Source organism: Eumetopias jubatus, unplaced genomic scaffold (assembly GCF_037043125.1).
Source record: "Eumetopias jubatus isolate StellerSeaLion01/CBP00866 unplaced genomic scaffold, mEumJub1_p1.0 scaffold_16, whole genome shotgun sequence".
NCBI classification, from domain to species: Eukaryota; Metazoa; Chordata; class Mammalia; order Carnivora; family Otariidae; genus Eumetopias; species Eumetopias jubatus.
In genome coordinates, this window is record NW_028274822.1 from 3766029 (window position 1) to 3778159 (window position 12131).

Here is a 12131-nt window from a genome sequence, read left to right on the forward strand (position 1 = left end):
GTGCCCAGGGCCTCACACCTCACGTGACACACGAGGTGCTCTACAAATGTTTGTTGAGTGAACAAATAAATCAAACGTGGAACGCGTGACTAGAAGAGCAGTGTTCAGGATGACAGTGGTTATAATGCTACTCTGTTGTGGCCTGATCCGGCTACATATGGCGGCTGTGGTCAATGCCGGTGGTTTATGGGCATTCAGACAGTGCTGAGGGTGCCCCAAGGAGGGAGCAAGGAGAAAGGCAGAAAGGACATGAGACCAAACCAAGTAAGCAGGACCCAACAAACACTCAAGCAACAGGACTCAGGAATTAGGGATAGTCATTTTCCCAACATTTGAAGACCTACCCAGTGTCAGGGGAGTTGAACTTGGCCTCGAGTATCCCAGGCACAGAGCAAGGGCTCAGCTGAGCATGCTTAGCCGTTCTCACCGTCAACAGTCCGGCCTTGCTTACTGATTTTGCATGGCCGTTCTGAAGACACGTTGCTCTCGCCTCCTTGGAAATCACAGAGGTGGCAAAGGCTTCTTATTTGGTGAGTGAGTTGGTCTCCCCATGTGCAGATAAATAAATGTTGAAGTTATCACACGCTGCTTATTGAACACACAAGTTGCCAAATGAGGCTGGCTACTCACTGATTTTGTGAAGCTGTGAGTGCTTGAATTCAATACAGAACATATTGCCTCTTGAAACGCAGTAGAGAAAGCCATTTTCATCAAACCGTACTCTTCTGAATTAGCTATTCAGACGTTGCTTTTTGAAACTGCCTTTCAAATGACACCCTGGTCGAGGACCGGCCCCGAGTTTCCAGAACGTGTTGATCTCACCTCAGTCTTGGCTACTGGTCATCCTGCCACAAGACTCGCTGGCTCTCGTCTTTAATTTCCTGTGTCAAATGTTGGGGGACAACTTTGCAACTGCAAAGCTTTCTAAAAGTAAGTTTGTAGCAGCAACCGTTTGGGTTCTTGATTTCTGCAGCAAGTCCCAGAGAACTAATTAAGCCCAAGCCCCTTCCGCTGCAAACCTTACCCTGTCACTGGCTCGGCTGCCAGGGGAGCTAAGTGACGGCAGTTTCAAGTCCTGAGATGAAAGATGGGCCCAAAGTAGAAGCAAAGGCCAATTAGTTTACAGCGGGTCCGCGGAGAAGCCAGCGGATGGCAATGAGTAGACTTGGAAGCCACGATAATGTGCTTTAATCTTTCAAGAAAGCTCGTGAATACCTGTGGGTTCTTGGACTCCACTGGCTGCACACTTCTGTTGTATTCCACCCTGAGCTTAATTATACTTCCTTGCTTCATTTTAAAGATATCCAAGTGGTTTCCCATGGCCTTGGGTGTCTGCGTGCACCAGGATTCCACTGGGCACGAGTGTCTTGTTTGAATGATTTCTACAACAGTTACTGTTCAGCCAGGCAAATGCCCTTTTAAAGGGCAAAGCAAATTCTCTCTTAGATCGACGTGGGGGTGAAACATTACATGGAAAATTCCAGTTATCAGTTAAAAAGGAGCTATTCCTGAAAAAGTTACATGCTGCCATTTGAATTTATGCCCCTAGGGAAAAGTTGAAGAAATAGAAAATACAGCTCATTATTATTTGTGCAGATTATGCAAACTTTGCCTTTTAAAAAACAATGACTAAGTTGCAGAGGATCAGGGAAAGAATTTGGGCTGTATTTAAGTGAGAAGGATTAGCTAGCAGGATGTTGATTTATAAACGACAACAACCAATTCCTTATATTCTGCACTGCGATCCTGTCTCCCGCACGGCAATTCCCAATGTTCCCTTTTGAAAGCCCTTGGTACTCAGTTAGCCCCGAGGTATAATGTTTGATAATATAACTACTGCTTCTGTCACTGCGTTTTGTACAAACGCATTATATGTGGCCCAGAATGGTAAAGATTTATGTATGGGTATGGAAAATAAAAATCAGCATTGATTAAAAGCCCCAGATAGACCATCCAATACCGCCCAAAGAACATCAGTTATTTTGCATTTTGACGTGGCGATTGATAACTCATAAATGCAAGCAGGAATGACAAATGCGGATGGAAACTGGCTTTGACAAAAACGATAACAGTATCAGTCTCCAGGGGCGATGGAGGTATAAGCAGGAGCTGTTTAAAATATTTAATCATTTTATGAAGGCTGCAAGATGCTGTTTGACCCTGAAGGAGTGTGAATGTCACATGGATCAGAAATTGCCAAGTCTTTGAAGTGAAATAAAAAAAATGGTGTTATTATAGATCCTTCTTGACATCCTATCATTTTTGTATAGGATTAAAAATATGTATACAAAGCCCTAGATAAAGGACTCCAGCAAAGGATGTCTTGGTTGAAGGGAAAGAAAGTAAAGACATACCGATTGTGAAATTTTACCTCGAAATCCCAAAGCATTTCTTTTCTTTTCTTCCAAATGGCAAGAGGAGAGCCGAGAGCTCCCAGTAAAAAGATGCCTTTGGATTTTAAATAGAGGGTAAATTACCCTTGACTTGTGTTACCTGGAGTCCAACTGCTGGAGTTTTGTACCTCCCTTCCCCAGTGCTCCACTCCTCCCTTGGGGGTTGCGTTGTCTGTGTTTGTTTATATGGGCGCGGCCATACAGGACATCAATGGCTATAAATAAGCGTGGGGGTTTCTTAGACACCTGCATGTGAGGGGTTTTTATTCGGTCCACAGTGAATCAGAAATCTCGGTTCTTATCTGCCGTGCTTTTCCCACTCCCCGCGTTTGCAGCGGCCCGCGCCTCTGAGCACGCACAGGTAGCCAAGCCTCCGGCAGTCACACAGCAGTCCCCCGAGAGGGAGCACTGCCTCGGATCTCGCTGTGCACTGGCGCCAAGGGAAACGTCACACTCAGGGTTTCTCGTATCTCCGTTTCCCTTCTCATTTCTCTCATCTTGAATTTCCACCCCCTTCCAAATTTTGTCTGCTGCACGTGGGTGTCAGGAGTGGTATCTTTCAGGATTTTCTCTTTCTCTCCTTTCTAGGCTTGTGTGCTGGTGTTTCGTTGTTCTGAGGCATCGTTCCCACTCATTTCGAGCTGTTGTGCAGATTTCCCGGTGGCCAGGAGTCACTTGACCTTGGCGGGCCACTTGTGCTCTCTGACACAAGAGCTCCGCGCGCACAACACTCCCAGGGGAGGAGACCTGCGGCCCGTGCTCCTCTCCATTCGAGGATTAGCTTTCTCTTTCCTCTTTGGTTTGCAGTTTGCAGGCCTGTCCGAGTCCCGGGGTAGGCGACATGCCCCTCCCAGGGTCGGTTGGTGCAGGAGGAGGTTTTCCTTGTTCCTCTGATCACTACCACCTCATCCGCTTCCCCCCCAAACATTCACACACACCATGCACAAGCATGCTCACACACGCTCATAGCACACATGCTCACTCATGCATATGTATGCTCACACACACACCGTGCAGTTCACACACATTTGTACACACTCGTACACACTCACACACAGACCATGTAGCTCACACACACTCATACACACTTATGCACGTGCACACATGCTCACACCACGCAGCTTACACACACACACCCTCATACCCACTCTCACATACACCATATGTGCCCAGGCACACATCCTTATGTTCATATACACCCACCTCACTCGTGCATGTGTATGCTCACATACTTGCACCATGCATGCTCACACACACTCATGCACTCACACTCATGCACACACCATGTAACTTACACACTCATGCATACTCAGGTGCACATTCACACACACTTACACATACAGCATGCATGTTCATACACAAACACATGTGGCACCATCCACTCAGCCCAGAGCCCCGGAAGCTCCTGAGCCGGCACAGATGTCTGAGCCTGGCTTTTGGGGCAGGGAGCAACCCTCCCACCTCATTCCCCACAATTTCTGTGGGTTCCCCTTGTTCCAACCAAACAGACCTGCTTCCCGTCCCCATCTTTGTGCGGGCACGCCCTCACCTAGAATATCTTCCCTCTCTCTGTCTCCTTGCCAAGAGAAAACTCAGGTATGATGAAGCTTTTCTAATGATTTGAGTCCATTTGAGTATCTCCTTCATCTGAATTCCCATCCTACTCGACACATGGGTTAGTATACAATTCCTCTGCATGTGTGTTAGTTTTGTCTTCCCTAGCTCGACTTTACATTTACGGAGAATGCTAAAGAAAAAGAGGAGAAGGTCTCTCTCCTAATGAAGCTTACGCTTCAGGTAGGGAGATAGCACTTCTTAGCAACAGAACAATCGACATCCAAGTGAACGAGAAGGCAGCCAAGTGCCATGTTGAGAATCCAAGACCAGAAGTCAGGGGAACTTGGTTCTAGCCCTGCTTCCGGGAAGCACCTCTCCCTGGCCAGATCTCTTTCTCATTGTCTACAAAAGTAGACGTGGGATCTCGATGACCTCGAATGTCTCTCCAATCTCTGCCATCCTATGGTCCAGAGTTGGCAGCGGGATGGGCCCCTAGCCCGAGGACACCTTTCCCCTCACCTGAGATTTCTGCCAGAGTCTGTGTGAGTCACATTCCCACATGAGCACAGTGCCGCAGGTTATTAATCATCCTGAAAACCTAGGTCATGTATAATTCAGATCCAGGGAAGCCCGACTTGCCACCGAGTCTTTGCTGGCACTGAATACTTGAAAGCTGTCCCTGACTTCTGCTACCTTGGCAGGATGCAGTCAAACAATGCCCTCTTATCCAAGTAACTGGAAAACAGGACCAAAAAGCCAGCGCCCATTTTGGCCACACTTTTAGGGTCTGGCATGAGCATAAGAGGAAGTTCTAGACCAAGAGAGGGGCCGACAAAGCCATGGCAGTCTCCGATTAACTGTCCTCCTGTGAACCCTGGACTCACAATTAGCCTCCGGGCAAACTTCATATGCACTAGCTTATTGCTCTATTTAAAACTAAATGAAAGGTCATGATTAATGAGGGTCTAGGGCACAGTCCACCAATTTGGCATGATCGTGACAACAATGGGCATTCTGGTAGAGATGGGCTGACGCCCACGGAGAGATGGGGCAGCTCAAATGAAAAAGGAATGTCGTGTCACTTCCCAGGAAAAGACAGCCCATCAGTGATGACAGGCTCTACAAACGACAATCAAATATTTCCCCCAAAGGCCATTAAAATCCCATTCTGGCTGTGGCGACACGCCGTGTGGCAGCAGAACAGACACAATGGTGGTTCCTGTCCCGATGTCAAGTCAAGCTCATGAGCGGTCCAATCTCCATAATGGCACCACTGAGTCGCAGGGCTCGCTTCCCCACCTGGCCACCCTGTCCAGGCAGAGGACCCTCCTGGGGTAGGACGGAAGTGCTGAGCAGACTGGTCCCATGACCCTCCCTCCCTTCCACTGTGGACATGACTTCCACGTGCGCTGCCAAGAGCGTTGTTGAATACTTACCTGACTATTGGAGTTTTTATGTCTTGTTAATATTAGTAACATTATCACTTTTTCCATCTCAAAGGCATTCGCATGCAAGGCTTTTAGACAGAGATATGTGAAGCCAGCAGCTCCATTTGGAAAGTGTCACGGTGCAGCGCTGCTCATCAGAACTTTTGCGAGGATGGAAATGCGCCATGATCTCTGCTGTCCAATGTAGCAGCCACTAGCCAAATGAGGCTGTTGAGCACTTAAAGTGTGGCTAGGATGACTGAGGGACTGATTTTTAATTTGATTTAATTTACATGTATTTAAATTTTAAAAACCACATGTGGCTAGTGGCTGCCATGTTAGGCAGAGGAAGCCATGTTTCTCACCCCTTATTTCTCATTTCTCTGATTTTGTCATTCATATAATAAGCATTTATTGGGTAGTTGCAGTATGCTAGCATGGTGTCAGACATTAGGGACATGAGAAGGAACTAGAGGCAGCCCCTGATGACAGGAAGATCGTGACAAAGGAATGTAAATGTGCATTTGCAGCATAGTGTTAAAAGGTTGAAGGGGATATTCAGATGGCAAGAGAGATACTATTATTAGTTATTACTTTAACACTAGTCTACTCGAGTCTAGTACCATCCTAGACACTTTCTGTATATTGATCTCACTTAATGCTCATGGTAAGCAATGACATCAGCCTTTTATAGGTGACAGTGAAATTCAGAGACCCAGAAAGGGTAAATAATGCAGCTACAGTCTAAAGACATTAAGTGGTAGAATGAGGGTTTTGAAACCAAAATTACATAAGAAAGATCTTCCAAAAGGAAATGAAACTTGATCTGATTCTTGAAGGTTTAAGCCAGATCAGGGATTGGGGAGTGGGTGCAAAGCAAAAGGACAAGGTAGAGGGCAGGAGGTTGGTGGGGGAAGAGCATTCCTAGAAGAGGAAACAACATATGCAAAACAGAGTTTCACTTCTGGGGAAAGGGGTGGTGGGGAGAGATGAGGCCCAAGAGGGAAAGCGGCAGTCCAGACATAGGCACGAGCTCCGTCCTAAGGAACTGGAGCTCTACCCTGAAGGTAGAGGAACAGGAACACCAAAGGCTTTTCAAGGAGAAGTGAGTGTCCAGTGTTGGAAAGTCTATGCTCGTGGCATGAAGAAGGGCACAGGCATGCAGACGTGGGAAGGAAAGAGGCCTGAACCAAGATGGTGGAGACAGGGGAAGTGGAAGGATCCAGAGTTGTTAAGGAAGTGAGGTCTAAGGGACTTTGTAAATGACCGGATGTGGAGGGGAGGGTTTCCAGCCTTGGGGAAATGTTCTATTCCCGGCCCAATGCTGCTTTCCAAGTGGCTCAATTAGTGCCCTTCCATTCCCTATGGGATGTTTTATTCCCCCTTCACTAATCCCAAGCCCTCCCTTCACCATAAGGCTATCTAAGAATAAAAGGTTCCTAGAGGTTCCTTGTAGGATTGGCATACACAGGCTCTCTTCTAGGACCAAAGCTGTGAGCTCCAAATTATTTGCTTATGAACACCTTCCAGCGGGGAAAATAAAAGGTTGTGCACACAGACCTTATATAGGTATAATTATTTATTTATAAATTATAAAACTACTGCTATACTGGTATTGTGTCTATTATAATCTATAAGAAATAGATATTAAAATAAGATTACATAAATACTATTTTAAATTATTTACTAATGGTTCAACTTTCAAATTAACTGATTTCTATTAATTTTCTTATTTTAAGCAATATGATTGAATATTCATCATCTCTGAAAATTTTGCTTTAAATTAGCATTTATCTCATTGTCACTTGGGGTCCCCAAGACCTGTTCAGTCTGTTCATGAGGCCAAAATTATTACAGTCTACTTCTGGGCGTTATTTGCCACTGGGCTGATCTTTGCTCTGATGGTCCACAGTCAATAGTGAGCAGAATTGTGGGCACTTAGACACTACACAGTAGTCACTATACTTTTCACTGCCACAAATCCGCCTTCCAAAAAAAAAAATCCGATTTCACTTCCTTGGTGAAATCAATAGAATTATTATTTTATTAAATTCTAACCCTCGAATATATATCTTTTTAGTATTCTGAGTCAAGAAGTGTAGATTGCATATGAAGCACTTGAGTTGCATGCTGAAGGGATGGGATGTTTGGATCTGAGAGCTGAACTAGCCACTTTGTTCGCAGGACACCATCTTTCCTCAGAGAATGACTGACAGACAAGCTATGGTTATTCACACTTGGGTATTTGGCAGATACTTTCTCAAAACAAATCGAGTCAGCCTGTAACTATAAGGAAAACAACTGACGATATTTGTTGCCAAGGATAAAATTCAATCTTTCAAGTGAAAATTAGAATTTTGAAAAACATTGTCTATCACCAAGAGCTTGACTGCCTCCCAAAACTCGAAGACTTTGCTGATGACATTGGGTAATATTAACAAATGTGATATTTTGTTGTGTATAATGAAATGTGTCAACATTTGGAAGATCTGCATAGCTTAATGGACCAATACATTCAAACCACTGCAAAGTGTTATAAAATCACGCATGAGTAAAAAAATACATTCAAAGTGCAAGAAGGACCAGTGGGTTTTAATATTAGTACAAAAGTTCATTGGTGTGGTTTCAGATTCCATATTACTATTAACTTTTAAGAAGTATCCACAAATTGAATTTTGGTATAGTATCAGAGAAGAATATACACAATTATCCAAAAAGACTATTAAAATATTTCTCCCTTTTCCATCTACATAGCTGTATAAGGCTAACAAAAGCAATATATCACAATGGATTAAATGCAGAAGCAGATACCAAAATCCAGATATGTATTAAACCATACACTGAAGATAATTTGCAAAAGTGTAAGCAATGCCACTCTCCTCACTATTCTTTTGCTTTGGAAAATATAGTTATTTTATCAAAAATATGTTACTTATGTTAGCATAAAATAAACAGCAATTTGTCTATTGATGTGTTTAAATGAATTAATAAAGAAATATTTCTAATTTTCTTAGTTTTCATTTCTAAATACCAGTAGATCTATCCCACATAAAAAGAAGCACTTTAAGGCCACCAATAAATTTTAAGAGTGTAAAGGTGTCTTGGGACCAAAAATTTGAGGACTGCTGATTTAAGTCACTGCGATACAATTTAAAGAACCATTCAAAATTCAGGTTCTTCTTAATATATAACGTGTACTTCATTATAGTGTTACCATTGTTGGAAATGATAACTCACAAAGGTATAATATATATAAGGAACACTTGAGTTGACCTTCACCCTTAAGGACAGTGGTTATGAACACATATTTCCAATTGTACTCTTGGCCACTTTAGAATTTTGGGTCAACTTTTTGTCAGATTAGACCTTTATTGTGGCAGAGACAGCACTCCTATCAAAAGTGGAAATGTCAAAGTTAGCGATTCTGGTTGGTGGCTTGTTATTGCATTGTTAGCATTACCTTTAACCTGAAGTTGCTTTTTGAGACTCTTATTAAGTCATGTGTCCATTTTGCAACGGTAGATTTGGTTAAAACTAGAAAATATGATTTGTAGAGCCATTTAACTGGGCATACATACACTTCAATACCCTGAACGCCATTGTCAATTTGCCTTCTGCTTCATAAAGTCCCCTCCTACCCTCAACCTACCTCAACGGCTGTGAGACACATGTCATTGAGTATCTAACACACTGAAAATAGAAGGCACCAATGTCAACCTGGAAAGATGCTCATAAAGCTAACTTTCTTCTTAAAAAAAAGAAAATATATATATATATATACACACATAATGCCTATATTATAGGTATACATTATATATATAATCTTCTTGAACCCCAGTAAGTCACTGAGTATATTGAGCATAATACTACAAGGTGCCCTCACTTAGAAGCTCACTGGAAAAGACCACCAGGCAACGGAAAAGACCACTCGTCTCTTCAGGATGTTGCCAACCGCAGGCAGTAGCAGTCCGATGGCAAGGGCGGCGACAGAATGGAGCTTCCATTCATCTGGGAAATGTCCAGCACCTGGAGAATGTTGCATCTTAGAACTGTAGGGTTGGAAGACAGATGAGTAGCTTTCATCAAGGAGGCCCCCAAGGTCCTTGGTTACCGAGTTTTGTGATGAACATCTTCACTTGTGAATTTGTCTTAATACCAGTAGTTATTCAGATATCTTGTGGTTCATTTTAATACTGTCCCTCTAACTGGTTGCTGGGGCAGGATGAGAAAGCTGGCCCCACCCTGCTATGCACGAGGAAGGATTAATGGCAGCAACAGATCACGAGGCATTTGGAAAGGCTCAAACAGGCTTTGTCAACTTCCGCCATTTCTTGTGGGGCCCAGGGAGGATGAGACGGTGCTAACTTTCACAAAGAGCTGTCTGCGAATGGAGCAGTGGAATACTAGAGCCCACTGGACAGCGCGTTGCCCAGGGAAAGCCTTGGCTTCTAAAAGCCATTAGGACAGTCTTGTTCTCTCCTTCCAGGGCATCCCACAGCAGCTCTGAACTCTGCTCTTTCCGGAAGGACAGCACATTACAGGAGCTTCATCTCTTTTCCCGAGAGGCACTTTAGAGACCCGGGTGTGACGCCCAGTCATGTGGTTTGATGCTTTTCTGGCATTTTTGACTTGGGTTAATCGCAAAATAAAGGGCAGTTGGAAGTGTGGTACCAAATACTCTGGAAGATTAAAGAGTTCGCACATGGCCGGAGTATGGAGTCTTAAATCATTCAAGTTCCAAGTGTCCCTTTTTCTTGCCTAAAGGAGTGTGTGCAAGGGGGATGGGAGAGTGAGTTCCACGGATGGATTATCTCATTTCATTTAGCCCGACTCTTTGTCTAACAAACCATGCAATTAACAGCAACACAAATGGAATCTCCCTCAATCAAAACAAAGCATGAGTCCACTCTGGAGGATTTACTGGCAAGGCTTTCTCAGTGTAGCTTTCTAGATCCTTCTGAAGACAAAGTGGTGAGTCAATTTGCAGTTCGATGGCAAGGTGTGGACTTCTGTCTCTCCCTGCTCCTCCTCCCCGCCACCCCCATGGCTTCCCCTCCCCGCACGTTCATTTCAATATCCTCATAACTAAATCTGAGACAATGTGTAATTATACAGAAGAAAAATCTGTCAAGGATAGCTGAAGTTGCTTAAATTGTGCTGATTTACAAAGATGAGAGATTTTTTCCCCCGACCGAAAAAAATACCTTTTTACGTGTGTAATGGCAAACAACCTCCTGCAAAGTCAACCCCTTTTCTGAAAGTCATTGCTAGTTTTATAATTTCTGAGTCATTAGATAACAGATAGAACTCCACACTTAGTGGTTTCAAATGTTTATGGTCTGCAATTCATTCTTAATGAGCTCTCTCCATGTCTTTATTCTTCTTCGTACCCTCCTGCTGGGAAGTGTCTTACTCTGCCTTGCCTTTTGTTAATGATTCCACAATCATTTCAGAGGCATTTCTCCTGCCTTATGTAATTCTGACACCACTGAAGAGCCCAGCTCACAGCCTCACAGTTGGAAATGTAACCTTTAATGTATTAATTTCTCTTGCTCAAAACAATTTAACCTCTGTCTTGGTTTTGTGATTGCTAAGTGTTCCAATTAAATGCCTCTTTCATTTTTTGTCCTGGAGGGCTGGATCTTCCCCCGAATTATGTTCAACACCCCCTCCTCACCAGCCACGAGCACGCTGCTGGGCCCCCTTATGCGCTCACCATCAATCCATTATCTATCTCATGAGCGCCTGCCACATTTTCAAAACACCTTCTTCCCCAAAAAGATTAATTAAAGTAGTTCCAAGTGCTAGGCAGCATCGTCTGTGGAGGAGAAGCAAATCACTTTAGCCCAGAAGGTAAAAGTGGCCAGGAGGACAAAATATTCCTCTTCCTACCTTCTACTTCTGAACCCATTGGATCTGTTCACACAGATGAACATATGGCAAGTCTAACATGGAGGAGCTTCGTCAGGATGCACCCTGAGTCAGCCAGTGTGGTCGGGAAGATCAGTCATGGTAACGATCGTCTCTGGACACTCAGCTTCTGCATTTCAGCACCTACCTCCATGCACAACAGGCCCAGCAAAATGGGAGATGCACTGAAGCATCTCTGCACAGAGACCTGGGGTGCCCACGCCCTTCACAGTCCACCTCCAACTCATAAAACAACTGAAAATACACTCCAGTGGCAAATTTGGACAGTGTGTTCACAGCCCAACACTCTGGAAGCCTCACTCCGTTCCTGGCTGGGTGAGCACCATCCTGGGACCAACGTTCGTGAGCAGAAGCCCCCTCTCAGGAGGGCCTTCATTTCAGTTCCTCTTGTTGTCTTGGTGCCAAACTGTTTATGCTTTAAATAATGTTCTTTCCTTCTCTCAGATGTTCGAGAGCGTGCAGTGCAGAGCTGGAGGCGGGGGGCCTCATCAGCCCCCTTGTCCAGCTGGAAGGTGTGCTCACAGGTACACTGTTGATGGAGTGATTGGCAGTCAAACATTCTATGGTCTGATCGAAACGATTTCTCCAAGGCAATCAGTGTGTGGAGGCAAATGCCTCTGGGTGGACCACTGTCTCAATTTTGCATTTAGCACAGCTATTTACATGTCCATTCATTGCATCTCATTACCAGGCCTGTGGCCAGTCAGGGGGTAAGCCAGGGGCACAGCCCGAGCCCGCTGGGTGGCAGTTAGGCAGATCGGGTTGTCTCCCTTCTTTTGGGTGAACCAATGGATGGTATGGTAAAAATCAAAATGCCTTGTAT